The following is a 17547-nucleotide window of genomic DNA, read 5'->3' as shown; positions in this document are numbered from 1 at the left end:
CACCTTTTGCTCAAATTATGTATGAAACGATAGCATTGTAGAACTGGCTACTCCCCAGTGAATCTTAAGCTGTCCTAAAGATCATTTTCTACCACCCTGAAGGTTTAACTACACCTCCATTTAATTGGCACTGGTGGGCAATTCACTGAGGGGGTTGCGGTGTGACTGTTCAGGAAATGTCTGCCTGCCGTAATGCTGGCAAGCTTATTCCTATAAAATCTCACAAGATCTCTTGTCGAAACATTTTCTGCTGCAATGTTGATGATATGCCCAGTTCAATCAATCAATCAACAAATATTTATGTTAAATGCCTGTTCTATCACCACCGCTAGACTGACATTCCTCCCCCTCCCGCCCTGTTGGCCATTGTGCCCATGTGAATGGTATTCAGGCAAAGGTCAGGGTGATCTCTCTCTGACCCCAGTGGATGCATGCTGTTGTTTCTAGCCCTCCCCAAATGGAAAAATCAGTTAATTCACCAAGTAGTTATTGACATCTACTGTGTGCCCACATTCTTTGTAGGTTTAGATTTCTTCTAGTATGGTGAAACTCTTAAACCAGGGTCACTCCCTTCTTTTCTCCTTCCTCACCTCTTTCAATAACAGTTTATTATAGTAGCGTCTAACATTTGTATAGAATTGTGTCATTAGCAAAGTATTTTTGTTCTTAACCTTACTGACTATACTGAGAGGAGGCTGTTTTTTCCTCTTTTACAACTGAAGAACCAAGAGATTTAGATTTGTCTAAAGTCACAGCCAATAGAGAACAAGGGAGCATTCCTTAACTCCAAAGTGACTTTCCCCAGACCCCCATTTCTCTCTGTTACATATAAAGCACTGTAATAAGTGTGGGAGTTTGGGAATAGGAGTAATAATAAGATGAATAAAATAGTTTTTTAAAATTTTTATTTATTTATTTATTCAAGAGAGAGCACGAGCAAGAGGGGCAGAGGGAGAGGGAGAGAGAATCTGAAGCAGACTCCACAGAGCATGGAGCCCATCATGAGGCTCGATCCCACAACCCTGAGATCACAACCTGAGCTGAGACGAAGAGTCAGATGCTGAACCGACTGCGTCACCCAGGCATCCCACAAAAAAAATAGTTTTTAACCTCAGAAATGTAATATTAGAGGTAACCCAGTGATTTTTGTCTCACTCTAAAATAGAACTAAGAGACTGTGCATTTCAGAACACCTGTTTCATGCCTAGAAAGAGATGACCCCTAGTCTCTGGAGTCTTCCAACGTTTCTTGGCCTCACAAGCGTCCCACTCGCATGCTTCTATCTGCGGACTGATTCAAACTCTATTTCTCAGAGCCATGCTTCTCAACAGCTGCTTATCTAGCTGTATCTAAATGCAGCGTCCATTTCTTCACCTCTCCCCTGGCCCGGCTCTACAATCCACTGCAGTGGACTGTTGGCCTGGACCTATCATTCCAGTCAAACATTTTGTGCTAAGGTCATGACTGACCTCCCCATCACTCAAGTTAAAGACACCTTTTCTCTATCTTTGATTTGTGGAGAGGCAGAATGGCGTAATGGCAAACAAAGTAGGGAACCCTGAGGTCAGACTGCCCTGGATTGACTACTGACTCCTTTATTTACTAATGTGGTCTCAAGCGAGGGACTTCACCTCTCTGTGCTTCAAGTTCTTCATCCATAAAATGGGGATGATAATAGCATCTCTGTCACAGTACAGGTATAAGTGTTCAAGGAGTTAATATCTGTAAAACCCAGAGAAAATGTCTGACACATATTAAATGCTACAGATGTTAGCTGTTACTATTTATTGTTACCTAAGCTGCTTGATATGTTATCCATTTTTTTCTTTGTTAGCCCTAATCTTCCATGTGGCACCCCCGTTCTCATTATTTTACTCTATCCTCTCCAATAATTTTTCTCGCTCGCCTATGTAGACTCTCTCTCTCTCCTTTATTTTTTACTTAACAAATAGATGTTTAAGTTCTTCAAGTTTCACTTACCATTTCCATTCTTTGTATTAGTTTTCTATCCTCAGAAATCTCATCAAGTTCACACATTAGAATACCAAGTTCACTCAAATATATATTTTCACGACGGATTCCCCACCCCTGGATTCTCCATTGGCATAGCCACCTATCTTCCTGCCATCTCTACTTGTATATTTCACATACAACTTAAATTCAGTATTTCTCCCCTAATTGGTCACCTTCTGGTATTCTGATATTAATAAATATAACCAGAAGTCAATGTATTATTGAAGTTAGATGCCAAGGAATCATCCAGAAGACTTCTGTCACCCTCACCTCCAATAACCAATCTATTACTAAGTCCTGAAGATTATACCTCCATATCTTTTGATGCAGGTATTTCTTATAGCCCATCAATGCCACTGTTATCTCCCACCTGGACTATTGCAATAGCTTTCAAAGTGCTCTTTTCTGATCTTGTCTCTCCACTCTGGGCACATCAAGTAGAACAATCTATTCAAACACAAGGACATGCTAACATTATCTGCTTAGAGCATCTTGATGTCTTTCTTACACTTTTGTAATAAAGACAAACTTACCCCTTCACTGAGCCCACCAAACAATACCTCAGCAGCTTTAAATCATCTTACCCTTCCTCTTGCTTTCTTACTGCCAAGTCACTGACTATTGTTTCATTTCATTAAGAGTTTCCTGATCCCCTCCCCCCACTGTAGGGTCTTTGCACACGTGGGTCCTTCACATTTTCTCTCTTCTTTGCCTCATTATTTCCTATTCATCTCGACATCTTGGTTGTATCATCACATCCTCAAGAAAACCTCATCTAACCATCCTGACCAGATAAACTCTTCATATTTCTTTGCTATGTAGAATTTATCGTGCTTGTAGTTTTACATTCCTTCATGGATTCTATCTGTTTCATATAGTAGACTGTAAACTCTATGAGACTATGTCTTTGGGGAAGGTGATTACTGTTTGTATTCCTAGGACCTGTCATAGAGATGCTGCCCCAATATATTTTGGTTGAAGTCACATAACCCTGGACACTCTGAGTTCAGCTCTAAAACAATGGACATACCTTAATTTAAAAATACTTTATTGCTAAAAATTTTCTAACTATCATCTACGCTTTCAGTGAGTCAATCTTTTTTGCTGGTGAAGGGTCTCGCTTTGTTCTTTGGAGATGACTGGTCAGGGTGACGGTTGCTGAAGGCTGGTGGTGCCTGTGGCAATTTCTTAAGATAAAACAACAAAGTTTGCCACATCAATTGATTCTTCCTCTCATGAACAATTTTTCTGTAGCATGTGATGCTGTTTGATAGTACTTTACCCATAGTAGAACTTCCAAAATTAAAGTCAATCCTCTCAAACCCTGCCACTCCTTTATCAACTAAATTTGGACAATATTCTAAATAGTTTGCTATGCCATTCTACAATCTTCATAGCCTCTTCACCAGGAGGAACTTCTGTCTCAAGAAACCATTTTCTTTGCTCATCCATAAGAAACAATTCCTCATCTATTCAGGTTTTATCATGAGATTGCAGTAATTCAGTCCCATCTTCAGGCTCCACTTCTAACTCTACCTGGCTATTTTCAGCACATCTGCAGTTACTTCCTCCACAGAAGTCTTGAACCCCTCCAAGTCATCCATGAGGGTTAGAATCAACTTCTTCCATGGGTCGCCTGGGTGGCTCAGTTGGTTAAACATCTGACTCTTGATTTTGGCTCAAGTCATAATCTTAGGGTCGTGAGCTTGAGCCCCACATTGGGCTCTGCTCTCAGTGGGGAGACTGCTTGAGGATTCTCTCCCTCTGCCCCTCCCCTGACTCATGCTCACATTCTCTCTCTCTCCAAAAAAAAATAAAAAATAAATAAATCTTAAAAAAAAAAAAAAGAATCAACTTCTCCCAAACTCCTGTTTGTGTTGATAATCTGACCTCTTTCCATAAAGCACAAAAGTTCTTAATAGCATCTAGAATGGTGAATCCCTTCTAGAAGGTCTTCAATTTACTTTGCCCAGATCCATCAGAGGCATCACTATCTATGACAGTTATAGCCTTATGAAATGTATTTCTTAAATAATAAGTGTTGGAAGTCAAAATGAATCCCTGATACTTGGGCTACAGAATGGATATTGTATTAGCAGTCATGAAAACAAGATTAATCTCATTGTACATCTCTATCAGAGCTCTCAGATGACCGGGTGCTTTATCAACGAGGGGTAATATTTTGAAAGGAACCTTTTTTTCTGTACAGTGGGCTTAAAGTATTCAGTAAATCATGTTGTGGCCTTAAAGTATTCAGTAAATCATGTTGTAAAGAGACGTGCTGTCATCCAGGCTTTGAGGTTCCATTTATAGAACATAGGCAGAGAAGATTTAGCATGATTCTTAAGGGCCCTAGGATTTTCAGAGTGGGAAAGGACCATTAGCTTCAGCAGCATTAGCCCTTAGCAAGAGAGTCAGCCTTTCCTTTGAAGCTTTGAAGCCAGGCACTGACTTCTCCTGACTAGCTATGAAAGTCCTAGATGGTATCTTCTTCCAGTATAAGGCTGTTTCATCTACACTGAAAGTTTGTTGTTTAGTGTGGCCACCTTCATGAATTATCTTAGCTAGATCTTCTGGATAACTTGCTGCAGCTTCTACATCAGCACCTGCTGCTTCCCCTGCACTTTTATGTTATAGAGATGGCCTCTTTCCTCCAACCTCATGAACCAACCTCTGCTATCTTCTGCCTTTCCTTCTGAAGCTTCCTCACCTCTCTCAGCCTTCACAGAATTGAAGAGAGTTAAGGCCTTGCTCTGGATCAGGCTTTGACTTAAAGGAATGTTGTGGCTGGTTAGATCTTCTATCCAGACCACTCAAACTTTCTCCATCTCAGCAATAAGGCTGTTTTGTTTTCTCATCTTTTGTGTGTCCACTGCACAATTTCCTTAAGGAACTTTTCCTTTGTCCTCACAACTTGGCTGTTTGATGCAATGGCTTAGCTTTTAGGCTGTCTTGGCTTTCGACATGCCTTCCTCACTAGCTCAGTCATTTGTAGCTTTTGACTTAAAGTGAGAGACATGTGACTTTTCCTTTCACTTGAACACTTAAAGGCCATTGTAGGCTTATTAACTGATCTAATTTCAATATTGTTGTGTCTCAGGGAATAGTGAGGTCCAAGCAGAAGGAGATAGGGAAATGGCCAGTTGGTGGAGCAGTCGAAACACACAGAGTATTTATGGATTAAGTTTGCTATTTTGTATGGGTGCAGTTCATGGCACCCCAAAACAATTCCAATAGTAACATTAAAGATCACTGATCACATATCACCATAACAAATATAATAATAATGGAAAAGTTGGAAACATTGGAAGATAACCAAAATGTGACAGACACATGAAGTAAGCAAATGCTGTGGGGAAAAATGCCACCCAAAGACTGACTGGATGCAGGGTTGCCACAAACCTTCAATTTGTAAAAACATGGTATCTGTGAAGCGCAATAAAATGAGGTATGTGTATATATATATATATACATATATATATGCTAATTATGGCAGAGTAGCAACTAATCTCACTTAGAACCTGCCATGTTTAAATAGATGTGGTCACAGGACTCGAAGACAAATGAAGTAGAGGTTTGTCAGGCAACATCATAACTTGCTGACTGATGCTCCAGCCCGGACAAATAAAGCATTTCAATTCATCTTGTCTTCTTAAGATTGCTGACATGGCCGTTCCTGGGTCCTGTCTACTCGTGGGCAGTATTACATGGCCAAAATGTAACAGAATAATTGTAGTGCTTAGCTATATCTTATTTGTGCTCTAATGTTTAGCCAACCGTGAGTTATTTGTTCCTAAAAAAAAAAGACTGTTTCATATTATAATGGCTGAACCTAGACCCTCCTAATATTCCCAAGCCATGGGAAGGGAAGGAGCTGGGAATTGCATTATTTTACCTTCCGGTAAAATAACTATTTTAGTTATAGCCTGAACTATTTCAATTTTTAGTCTTTTGATGATTTCACAGATGAATCACAATGTGGTTGGTTTCACTAAAATAAAAAGAAGAAATTTTCAGGCCTTTCCTATTCTGCAACCCCATCCCAGTATTTAGTAATAAAATGAAGAATTATTTTGCGACCTTGATGTTCAAGTGTCAGAGACTCTAAATTTGTTACACAAACAAACTTTGATGACTCTGTTGATAAAAATTTTTTTATTAGCATTATAGGTCTGTTAAGGAAAAAAAAAAAGTCTGGACAGTTCATTTGAATGGCCACAAGAGAGCAGTAAGAAATTAAAGCTTAGGAAGATGACTCATAGTCATTCTTTATGTATTAGGAAGAAGTGGAACACAGAGCTACTATTATGTGTTCTTAAACTTGGAAATACAGCTTAGAATCTCTCATTTTTTAGGAGGGACAGTATACATAGCGTTAATAAATTAACTAAAAAGAACCTTGAATTAGGGCTTTTACAAATCTCAAGTTTATATCTGAAAATAAAAGAAAATAAGGACTTTGGGCAAAGGTACATCTTGAGCAGTCATCTGGCCCATCCTTTTACATTATGCAAGCCAGACAGAAAGGTATGAAACCCATTTGCAAAGTCCCACAGAAGAAGATCTTGGCATCCTGTTCTAGAACATGGCCAACACTTTAAACTGTTACCTATTAGGAAATATATTCTTATGTGTAACCTAACTCTCTCATGTTGTAATTTAGCTACTATTTCAAATAATATTTTGGATACCTTGGATTTTCCCGAAGGCCCATCCTATTTCTTTATGTGCCCCCACCCTTCTTTCCCCACACAAACTTGTGCCATTTTTTACTTGAAATTTCAGATGCCATGAATTTTTTAAATGAATTTAAAAATCATTAATTTACAAAATGATCAGCAATAACCCCAATATGTAAGATGCTATTAAGAATCGGTCTGAGGGGTGCCTGGGTGGCTCAGTCATTAAGCATCTGCCTTCGGCTCAGGTCATGATCCCAAGGTTCTGGGACCGAGCCCCGCATCGGACTCCCTGCTCAGCGGGAAGCCTGCTTCTCCCTCTCCCACTACTCCTGCTTGTATTCCCTCTATCGCTGTCTCTCTCTCTGTTAAAAAAATAAATAAATAATCTTTAAAAAAAAAAGAATCAGTCTGAAAAAGAAGATTAATGGCCAGTAGAAAAATAGGCAAAGGGCATGAATAGGCAATTCACAAAAGCAGAATCTCAGCCAATAAACATACGAAAAAATTATTCATGCTTAACAGTAAACAAAGAAATGAAAATTTAAATAGGGTACTTTTCTACTACTAGATAAGGACAGATTAAAAATAATTATAATGTCCAGGGTTCATAAGAGGGAAAGCTACTTGCAAACACGAGGAACAACTTTCAAGAAGTGGTTTGAAAATACATATCAAAAACTTTTCAAACATAAATTTCCTTTGACCAGGCAATTTCACTGTTAGGAATTAATCCTATGGAAACAATCAGACAAATACAAGTATAGGTTTAGTAGTAAAAAAAAAAGGGGGGGGGGCGGAATAAAAACCTAAGTTGTTTCAAAAGGAGAAGTGGTTAAATAAATTAGAATATAACCATACAAACGAACTATGATGTAAATCATTAAAAATAATACAAATAACTATTTATTGGTATTGAAAGACTATGGTTCATTTTAACTTAAAATGAGATTGAAAACATCATAGCATTTCATTTCAGAACATACTGGGAATGACTACACAATGTCTGGATGATATGCACTAAAGAACAATTATCTCTGAGTAATGAGCTCACAGATGATTTTTTTCTTTCTTCTGTAGAACTTCTTATAGTCTGCACATGTGTTAGTTTGCTTTCAATCAATGAACACACATTACTTATAAAATCAGTTAAAAAACATATTACTATATGTTTATTACTATATTGGAAAAAAATCCTTAGAAAAACTTAGACATTGGTTTGGTGAATTTGTAAGAAGTTTGAAACAGCAAGGTGCAATGAAAACACAGCTTAAGAAAATATGATCTATGATTATCTCCATTATCTTAATAATAGGAAAGAAAAATACATAACAATAAGTTACCAGAGTGTATGCAGGTGATGTCTCTATGCTGCTAATATAACTGGGTGAAAATTAAAAACATTTCTAAAAAAGCATTCAAATGATTGACTTCATAACATAAATACCCTTGCTTTTAGGAGAAAAAACAAATCCTTCTCATCCCTTTTTCCCAGGAACAAGCCAATAAGCTGACAGCCAAATCATTTTTTTCTACATATTTTAAGTGATCATATTCTCATTATTGATTTTTCAGTCCTATATTTAGCCTACAATTAATATAATGAGATATCTTTCTAAAGGGCTTTTTTGTGAATAGGGCTTCTGTGCAGCTGAAGGTCTCCGTGTGTAGTGAGAACTTTCCTATTACTGTGGACCTGGGAAAGAATACTGGGTTTCCTACTCTAAGCTGCGAGCCATTCTTTATTTTTGACCCTGTTCAAATTACATCCATGACTTTTAAAATTATCAGTATTGAATATCTCCCATGAACCTAGTACTAGATGAGACCTCAAAACAAACTGCAAAATAAATATTATCCTCAAAAGATGGCAAACGGGGTCCCAGAGGCTCAGCTCACTGGCCTGAACGGCAGAGGAACGAGCAGTAAACCCTGCACTCTCTAAACCCGACAGCGCTGCATCTTTATTTTTTTCCTTTTTCTTTTTTCTTTCCTTTCCTTTTTTTTTCTTAGCATGGAAGAAGCCCTTTTTCCCAATTGCTTTTTTTTTTTTTCTTTTCTTCACAGCATTTCCTCAGCTATCTGAAGCCCATCTTCCTCTTACCACCGAAGCGGCCGTAAGATGCCTTTGAAAATTAACATTCCAATGTTTTGTCATTTTTCTCCCTGCCTATACTTGGAATTGAGAGTTAGGCTGTGGTGGTGGGTGCAAGGCAAAGCAGCTCAGTGGTCCAGTCAGAGCCCCTGCTCCGGCTTACCACCAATGGCCTGAATCGCTCTGAGGTAATTGCCCACTTGTACTTTATGGTTTTCGTGGGTGAAATCGTAACAGGCGTGCCTGCCACCCTTGCTGGGTGGTTACAACTCCACCTTCCCTTAAGAATGCATGTTATCCTTCTTAGAAAAAGAAAAAAAGCTGTGTCATGGAGATGTAAAAGCATTTTGAAAAGGAAGTTAAGTGCCTCTGTTTTATCCATCACGTCTGAAAGTAAGTCTTTAGCAGCCAATCAAATTGTGTTTGATAGCCAGAGCTTTTAAATATCCTCAGTGGTGTGGCTCGGGGGTTGGCTTAGAAGCAAGGCATTGGAATTCTGGTTGCAACCCAGAGAAAGCATTGCCATAAATGATGAGTATATGCACTGGTCATTTCCAGTCTTCTTTCTGGCTACTTTTGGGAAAACGAATGACCTCACCCTGTCCTGGCCTTGGCTCTCTTTGGTGAAGAAGTTTCTAGAAGTTCTGAGATTTCCAGATTCTTACTGCAATTTCTCTGGGTCCCCCCTCTTTCCTATTGCCCGAATACCACTCTCTTTCCATTCCCGGGGCTTTTGTTTGTGGATGCTTTGAAATAATATGTTGAAAACAAGAAAATAAATTTGAACTTTAAAAAAATCCAAAGGGAACCAAATAGCAAAAACATTCAAAGGGCAATGGGCAGGAAGGTAGAGAAGGGAGGGGCAGGGGGTGTGAGGGGGAGATTAGAAACACAGGTACTTCCTTTACCACTGGCTCACCAGGGCTCTGGGTGAGTCACCGAACATTAATCCTGTCTGAAAAAGGAGATGCAAGAACACTTCCTTGAAGAAATTCTATGTAAGCAGATACAGTAATATACAAAATCTCTTTGAAAGATGTTCATATAAAAGCTGCAAGTATTATTTTTATCTTTCAGCTTGCTTAGCCTTCACATTTCAAGAATCATGGAGATGTATGGTGTTGACATTAAAACAAGGGGAATGTTGTTACTAATTTTACCCTCTTTATGTTTAGAAAATGGCTTTTTTAGTAGAGTTAAGAAGTTATATGGCAATATGAGGCTGTTCAACTTAATTAAAATAAAGTGTCAGATTCCAGTTCTACAAAGTACCTAGCATGTGTTGGGTGCTACTAGAAACTTAATGAGTATAGGGTAATGGAAACTAAATGAATGTAAGACCCCGGCAAGAATTAAGACAATTGTAGAAACAAAAGAATGAAAATTAATGGGCTCTAAGTTAGTTGTAGCAGATTAAGACACTGAAACCAGTCGTGAGTCCTTTCTGGTAAGTGGACTTAGTTAGATAAACTCAATGCTTGGTCTTTCATCTATCTGCCCAACGACAAGGGTATCGAGTGGCTATGCCACACGAGGGTAATGGCCCACTGAGAATAAGATGAAGTCCCTTTTCTCTCAAAGCACAGATTCCAGTAGAGGAAGACAAAAAATAAACTAGTATTCAATGAAGCAACTAGATAATATTAAAGAGCAGTGAGTGCTATGCAGGAAATAAAACAGATGGTTGAAGGAGAATCACTCCGAGAATTCTGTAGATCAGGAGGCCCAGGAAGAGTTGTCTGAGTTAAGTGACATGATGGGTCAGCTGAGACCTAAAGGTTGGATGAGAGGGAGTCAGGAGTGTGATAAGGCAGGAAACCAGTCTTTCAAGAAGAGGGAACATCCTATTCAGAGGATTCAAGGCAGAATTAGGAAGAAAACTATTGCACATAGGTTGCAGTGTACAAAGAGAAGGACAGTGGGAACAGTTGAGGTCAGGAAAATGGGACAGCCCGGATCATGTCAGGCTTTTGACGTCACAGAAGGGAGTGTGAAAGTTGATCAGAGTGCAGTGGGAAGTCCCTGGAGGATCCTAGCAAGAGAGAGAAACAATCTTATTTACATTCATTTTTTGAAAGAAAATTCAGGCTCCTCTGTGAGGAAGTGAAGGTAGGGAAGTGAGAATGAAAGGCAAGAGATGAGTTAGGAAGCTGTCTACGTCAGCGTACAGGCTTAGACAAGTTTATGTCAGGAGCTGTGTGAGTCAGGTGAGCAAAGAAAGTGCCATGGACGAGATTCGCTATGCGATATTGGGTAGGACTGGAGCCTTGTGTGGTCTTTGAAAGTGTTCCTTTGAAAAACAATCATGTTGTCTCACCAACTGAACTTGGCGGTGACAGTCAGAATTAAAGCACAAAACAGAGGAGCCCGGCTCTATGCTGGAAAAAACCACTTTTGCTTTGAATTCCTTCCGGTTCTCTTCTCCAGCTTAGGAACATTGTACCAGAACTTGGAATGTGTGTAACACTCTGCCTTCAGTTTCCTCACTATGACCCCTTGGATTCTCAGTCTCCCCGGCCATTGCAGGCAAAGAAAAGGAAGGTAGGGTCGATAAGTTTCTCGTGTTAACATGGAAAATGAGAGGTAGGACTGCTTACAGAACACAGGTATGATGTCTGGGTTTCAAGGCTGTAATCAGAAACACATTGCCTTGTAACAGGAAATCTGCGCTTCTAAGAACTGCAAAGTGGAGACTTACCAACTGACCTAATCATGCAAAGAAAATGTCAAACTGCAGTAACAGATTTTTGTGCTCTGGTCTGCCTACAGAGCAGAGGTTGGGGCCCCTGCCCAGCATAGATCACGAAGCACACAAATATCCAGGCTCCATGTTTCGGTAAAGAGTTTTGCTTAAATGTGCCAGATATTGTTAAAAATACAAAGAACCCTGTTCATAAACACCCGGCTTTCGACTGATCCAAAAGCACATGTTTATTTGTGTGGTCAGTGGCCTACATATTTTACGAATCATGGAAATAATAAAGTCAAACTACTTTATTTGGTAAGAGTGAAATTGATGGCCCAATAATCAGACACATTTGTGGGCCGCTGTATCAGTACATATGCTATTGATGAGAAATAGTGACTGCATACATGTGAGAGAATTTACAAAAACGTAACTTCAAAATTTACAACTTGCCTTTGGGGAAAGAAGGGGCTTTCCTTTCTTTGCTTCAGGAACACAATTAGAAAATAGAAATTAGAAAAAAATATATAATGGCTATTCATTAGCCATATCTCCAAGTAAAAAGATACACAACGATTTAAAACCTGGAGTAGAAAAGAATTTTTCTAAGCATTAAATATAATCAGAATAATTGAATGATTTCTTAGGTCTCCGGGAAAGAAAGTAGGTAAATCTGCTTCCGAGAATGTGGAAGTAGCTATCCCTCCCCCTACTTGAACCCTAACCTGAAAGAAAATCAGAGTTGAAAATGTCTTCAGTCTCACTGACTAAAGGGCCCAATCATAATTAGTTTTCTGAATATGTAAATGTTTCCTTGAAATGCTTTCACATTTGTTTTAGACCAATAGGTGATTCTTTTTGAAACCAAATGTTTGACCAAATAACCATTTCTTTGTGTGTCCCAGTTCTTCTGTCTGTAGAAACCGGTAACCTCAGAACACTGCTCGCCTCAGAGACTGGAGTCCAATCTACAGTTATCAGCCATTGTCAGGCAATTTTTAAAAAGTGCTAATGGAAAAATTTAACATTCATTTTTTTATTTATATATTTATATATATATATGCATGTATAGTCTATTTTTACATATTTACTTTTCTCAGGTCCAGCCTGAGATACATTGAAATTAGCAACTAAATAGCTCAAACTCATTTTCCGATTTTGGGCAGAGCCTAGCTGGTCATTTGCCGATCTCCACGCCTGTCTGAAAGGCAGACTCCCCACTTTTGTGCTCCCGAGTTGACATCTCATTTGATCAGAGCACACTTTCTCTCCGATCCTGCATGAGAGCTCACTGCAGAGCTCACCAGACCTCTGCTGTAGAGAGATGAAAGCTAATTGAGGAGACGAAACCTCCTGGGTCTTCCTGGCCCATGTGCAAAATGGAAGTGAGTTTTTCATGCGATAGTAAACGCACAGGGCAGCTTCTGTAGATCTCACTCGCAGCACCCTCTCTCCATAAACTGCCGGAGAGGAGCTGACAGAGAACCCTCAGGACTGAGAAATACCGAAGGTCAGAAAGCCTGGACATGGTAAAAAGGAAAAAAAGAAGTCCGGGTCGTTCCTTGGTGTCGTGCACATATTATCTAAATAAGCTAGTTAATGCAGAGCCAGTCAATAACAAGATGGTCAAACTAGAAATGCAAAGTGCTCAGTGATGTCGGCATCAAATCCGCATCCCCCAACTGGCCATGCTTCTATTGCCAAGTCAGGTGTGACATTATGGCTTTTGTCTGTGAACTGCAACTTGGAGGAGGGCAGTTGGCATTGTTTTAAATTGTAATTTTATGGGACAGCTGATTAATGGAAGTCACAGACCGGATGAAATGTTTGGCTTTTGATTTGAATCAACTGCACAGAGATTCTTTGGGGGTATCAGAACTAATAACAAGTAAAAGCAGGAAACAATACCTGTGATAATTAAAAAGAAAAAAAGAAAAAATTGCAACTTCAGGTGTTCAGGTGTGTATTTAAAGAATTCTGACTCTGCTTATTTGCAATCATGTGAGTGAACATAGCTCAGGATAAAACGAAGCCAATATTCGAGCTTTAGCTAGCAAAGTGAATTAAGAAATCTAGCTAAATCCTGATTAGAAATTTAAAAAATCTTGATTAGGAATAATCACTACTTAAAAAACTATAATTCATTTCAGCATTCAATGATACAAATTATTCTAATCTGTTCGATATCTTTTAAAAGCCTCAAAGTATACTGTTTATAACCTCATGATTTCAATAGGGTCAAACATATACTCTGGTAGGAAGAGAGATTAACGTACAAATCTGAAATTTATCATTGAGTTATATGAGAAAAGAAGCTAGTTCTTTCCTGAAAATTAAAGATAAACAATGTTTGTTTGTTTTTCCCCAGTTAATTATAGGGTCAACATTATCTTCACTTAATGAAAATATTTAACACAAATAATCCTAAAATATTAACACAAAACTTACTTTCACATATGTATTGTTTAATCTATGATATTACAAAGTTATCTCCATAAAGCATTTAGCTCACTATGATCCATTATTTTATTTGAGATATTTGGGTGATTTAGATTCATTTATCCCTAGATCCAGTAGGTATGTTTATAAATATTATCTTTATGTGAGTTGAGGAATCTAGAATATGAGTTCTTGCCATGAAAAGGGGGCTGGAGTAAAACCAGTCTCAATAAATTGAGGATGAATGGTTCTACTTACATAGTTATCAGTTGTCTTCTTTCCAAATGAGATCTAAAGGAATAGCCTGTTTTACTTCAATGTTTATCCTCAAACAGTTTTGATTACTTTCCTTTTTCCATTGCTACATTCACACTTCTAATTTAGGTATTAAGAAAAATAAATGATTTGCTTCTACATCATTGTTCAATCTTAGAACTGTGAATGACCCGCCTGGATAATGAGTGGTTTTTCCATTATTGCCAAGCGTCACCAACGACCCTTACCCTAAACCTATGTCAAGATGAGGGCATTTGTGAAATAAACAATAAACAGGAACAATAACTTGTCTTATTTTTACATTTATTTTGTGAAAGGGGAACTTACTTGCCTAAAAGATGTGGCCAAGGTTTGGATTTACTTTTGAAAATATAAAATCATGTTTTAGACTAGATTTTGCAAGCAGAATGGTGTTTCTTACTACTGAGTCATACTGTCTGGGAGAACTAGAAAGGATTCTTTATATTTGCTGTTTGTGTGTTCGAGTCTTCTAAATTTTCTTTCCCAAACCAATGGAAACATACAAATGTTGCATTGTAAATGCACACAATGGTGTGAGCTAACCTGAAATAATATGACTGTTGTTGACTGTGACTCAAAAAAAAAAAAATTTCCCCCAGCAGCTGCTTCTGACTTGAGTTTTGAAACATTATTTCCATACACATCCATGAATTATTTAGAATTCCTTAGTTTGTAATTCTCCTCTTCTCCTGCTAGCCGTAATGCTGATTTTGAACCATTGTCCTGAGAAAGATAAAGCACATATAAGACTGAACTTCACATAAACCTCTTATTTATATAGAGTTTTCTATTGCTTTTACTTTTCAGATTAACTTAGTTGTTCAGTAAGGTGAATACATAGTTCATTCAAGTTTTAATGTAAACCAATAATGTAAAATGAGAGTTTAGGTAGGTATAGTATCTATAAATATAAATAAAGAGTAAAGAATAATTTTGCATTGTAAGAATTGTACATGGAAACAAAAAAGTCTCTAGCTTTTACATAATTAAGAGTCATTAAGGATGATCCAGCTTTCTAAAGTTTCCTCACCCATATTTTTCAAGTTAATAAAAGTTTTACTCTAGTATCTTTTTAAAAATATACAAACACCTAATTTAGAAAGCATTTTTTATTGATATGTGACAGTCTTGATTTCTTCAGCAAAAAGCATTAAAATATTGCTTTCTATCTATAGAAAAAATAACAAACTGAAAAACTGACCAACTGTGAAATATTTCCAACAGGGTGATCACGTAGAGTCTATATATGTTGTAGATGAGCTACTTGGAAGGGGAAGACAACGCCATTTGCATGGAACGACATGAAGAAGCATGTCACAGAATCTGTCTTTCCAGATCAAACCTAGCTCTCTTTGCTTTCTCTTTTTTACTCTTGCCCTTTCTGCTCTCCTCTCTTTTCTTGGTCTTTTCTTTCCATAAATTTCTTCATGTCCCAGTGAAGTTCCGGTCTCCTCACTGTTCAACTCAAACAGAGCATCTAGGACCAAGCCGGCTTTCCATTTGACTTGAATTTTCATTCAGATGATTTGCATCCTATAGACACAACACAATTTTTCAAAATAAGATCTGGCAACGTTCAACGGTGGGGTTCAACTGCAGATGCCAAAAATGCAAGGTGCTGTGATGGAGTTTTATAGTGTCTAGTGGAAAAACTTGTAAGTGGAATTCTTTCTCCATCAACTTTCTTACATTAAACGGATCAATTTTTAAAAATAAACTCAGGTTTATGGAAGAATCATCAAACACCAAGGCTTGGTTCCTTAGGGCAAAGCGTCTCAGTTAAGACACATTTTTACAATTTGCTTCTATTCCAAACGTTTGATCATTTTACTATGTTTGAGGGAGTTAAAACTTCTCTTCTGATGCTTCTTGCATTCTCCAATAAATGTTGTTTATAAAAACTGTAAACAAATCTGACTGAATACATAAAATTACCATCTAGGAATATAGCCGAAAATAATCATTTTCAAGAGTATTTAAATAAAATGTAAGGTATTACAGATTCTTAGTAGAAAACATGTTTTAGAAATCTGTCCTGATAGTCCAGTTATGAAAAAATATTCTAGATATATTTTAATAACACACCAAATTTCTCAATGATGGGAGTTAGTAATATGTAATAACATAAAATATATTAAAACATTATTAAAAATATGCAGATTTTATTTTTAAATTTTATTAAATTTTAATTTGCATTATATTTTTTAAGTCAGCAAATTTTAAGGAGTTCCACGATATTTTGATAATGTTCATAGCAGCAATGTCTGCAATAGCCAAACTGTGGGAAGAGCCGAGATGCCCTTCAACAGATGAATGGATAAAGAAGATGTGGTCCATATATATAATGGAATATTACTCAGCCATCAGAAAAGATGAATACCCAACTTTTACATCAACATGGATGGGACTGGAGGAGATTATGCTAAGCGAAATTAAGTCAAGCAGAGAAAGTCAATTATCATATGGTTTCACTTATTTGTGGAACATAAGGAATAACATGGAGGACATTAGGAGAAGGAAGGGAAAAATGGGGGGGGGAATTGGAGGGAGAGATGAGCCATGAGAGACTATGGACCTGAGAAACAAACAGGGTTCTAGAGGGGAGGGAGAGGGGATTGGTTAGCCCAGTGATGGGTATTAAGGAGGGCACGTACTGCATGGAGCACTGGGTGTTATACGAAAACGATGGATCGTGGATCACTACATCAAAAACTAATGATGTATTGTATGGTGACTAACATAATATAATAAAATTAAAAACTACAAAAAAAAATGAGTATTGACATTGACATAAATATGAATTATTTAAAAGGACATGGGCTTCCCTGATGGTTTTAAAAATCATTTTAAGAACGTTCGTAACTTAATAGTTTAGTGTTATCAATAGTATTAAAATAATTTAAATTGAAACTTAAACTAAAACATTAACATTGTTAGCTATTTTAGTAATTTAATTTAATTTAGTAACAATTTTAATTTGCTAAGTCAAAAATATTCATTTGTAAAAAAATGGCTAGTTCTTTCCTTGTGGAATGAAATAATATGATATTTTTAGGGAAATAATATTAGTGTTTTTTCTTAATAACATAGACTGGTGTGTATCCCCTCCTCATTCCATGGTGTGAGCACAAACAGGAAACATAAAATATATTTTTCTAAACCAGTTTGAAATCTTTTTTCAAAAGCTGGAGCGTATTTTGCATGTATGACTCTCAAGTGTTTGTTTGTTTTGTTTTTTGTTTTTGGACAGGATATAGTACTAACTTCCTACAATTTTAACTCATTTGAAAAATATACTTATTCCAAAAACCTCAATGGCAAAAGATAAAACCAAGAAT

The 17547-nt window shown here is 37.4% G+C and overlaps 1 pseudogene; it reads left to right on the top strand.

Moving 5' to 3' along the window:
- Positions 1-5432: 5432 nt before the first annotated feature.
- LOC129046583 (uncharacterized) overlaps positions 5433-17547 on the top strand; it is a 33069-nt pseudogene continuing 20954 nt past the window's right edge.

Source organism: Mirounga angustirostris, unplaced genomic scaffold (genome assembly GCF_029215605.1).
Source record: "Mirounga angustirostris isolate CCGP_5_RB_7025 unplaced genomic scaffold, mMirAng1.0.hap1 SCAF_1, whole genome shotgun sequence".
NCBI lineage: Eukaryota > Metazoa > Chordata > Mammalia > Carnivora > Phocidae > Mirounga > Mirounga angustirostris.
Note: the sequence above shows the minus strand (reverse complement) of the source record. Positions and strands in the feature narration are given on the sequence as shown.